Raw genomic sequence first — 1,829 nt, forward strand, 5'->3', positions numbered from 1 at the left:
CTAAATTTCAGTGAAAATTACAGATAATTCTTATCATGTATAAATGTTACTAATTCAAAGATGCTTTTCCTTAGTTCTGTTCTTTCAAAGTTTTTGCAAAATTTTTACCAGTCTCAATTTTACAGACCCACAGGATAGCTCTTCCTTAAATAAAAACATTTAGCTGTTAAAATGACTGCTTACAACTCTTTCTTACCAAGGAAGTTCTACTCCTAAGCAAAGAACTTCAAAATTAAGAAGAGGTTAAAATTTCATCTGGAAAAAAATATATTTTTATTACTGAAGTATTCAAAAGCTTCTATTCTTAGCTTATTAAGATAAATAGGTCCAAAGGGACTTCTAATAAAATAGCCAAAAAATGCAAGAGAGAAAACCCCAACACTTTACTGCCAGTATTTTTATTATGACAGTGACAGAATGAAATCTCCTTAATGCTTGTTTTTGAGCTCCAGTATGTTGACATATCTTTCAGCTAACACAAAAAGCATTATCTGCAGGGACATAAATTCCTTCCTAGCTCATTACAAGAACAGTTCAGCACTCCTAATGTGAAGTTACACAGCAGTATCTTTGTCTTCTCTCTGTATCACCTGTACATTACACTTGATGTTCTTAAGACATTATCCTTTCCAATTCCTGCATTAACAGAAATTAAACTTTGGGTACCCCATAGAAGAAACACCTAGATGCATCAGGTTCCATGGAGGAGAGCCAGAGGCAACAAACAGGCAAAGGAAGATATTCAAAAAGAATGCCAGCAAAAGCCAACATGCTTCAGAAGAGGCACGGAAAAAGTCAGTCCTAGTGGATGGACTATTGAAATTGTTTGGTTTGACATAAATTTCCTTAGCAATTTTGTCTTGACAGCATAAATAAGTCCTGAGGTATCTCCTGCTCAGCCTTGTAAATGAAGGTTACACAATAACAAAGTTTAAGAAACAAAACTGTTCAAAACAAGATTTAAAGTGAAAAATATGACTGCCATCAGTCCAAGTAATCCCACTGATGAGAAAGCTGTTACACAGTGTGGCAACCAAAGGAGAGCGAAAAGTGCAAAAGATCTTTTCACAGTTTATAAATCTCAGCTGCATCTTCCAGAAGATACGTTAGTGAGTGGGTGAGGACAGATGTACTCAAGACACATAAAACCCAGTCACTATAAAGAAATCCTTATGGATAATCATTAATTAAGACCTTATCCCACCTCCAAACAGCATTCTCACAGCAAGTCCTGTACAGGGTAAAGTACATAACCTGCTACAGGTTCAGCAGCACTTACCTGGGAAAACCTTCTCTTGCAGACATTGTGGTGTTCCTTGGTTTAAACCTGCAAATCTGGCAAGGATAGAGCTCACTGGTATGAGCTGAAATACATACACCTTTTTGTACTGTCTGAGGATCTCTCAGAAAAGCTATACAGGCTTCAAGAACATGGATATGAAGTTTACAACTTAGACAACATAAAAAATCCCAGTGTATCTCAGTGGGTCTTATTTTCACAGCACTCAAAGGATCATAATGCACTTTATTTTCTCAACACGTTACCTCACTTGCATGAATTCAAAACTTTCCATTCAATGTCTTAAAATAGTTTATGTGAACAGAAAATAACAGTAAGTTCTGCAGTTGTGCATTTGTTGGAACAAGACCCACTGTTTTGCACCTATAAGCATGTTAACAATGTTACAGGAGACAGTAACCACTGTACAGTAATAGAGGTCTTCAGTTTTCAGGAAAAAATATCCAAGCTAAAGTAAAGTATGGGAACATTTCCTTTCCTCCTTGCCTCCTCTGAAAGGGATTGAACAGGAACAGAATTAGTAGACAAC

This window comes from Sylvia atricapilla, chromosome 5 (genome assembly GCF_009819655.1).
Source record: "Sylvia atricapilla isolate bSylAtr1 chromosome 5, bSylAtr1.pri, whole genome shotgun sequence".
NCBI classification, from domain to species: Eukaryota; Metazoa; Chordata; class Aves; order Passeriformes; family Sylviidae; genus Sylvia; species Sylvia atricapilla.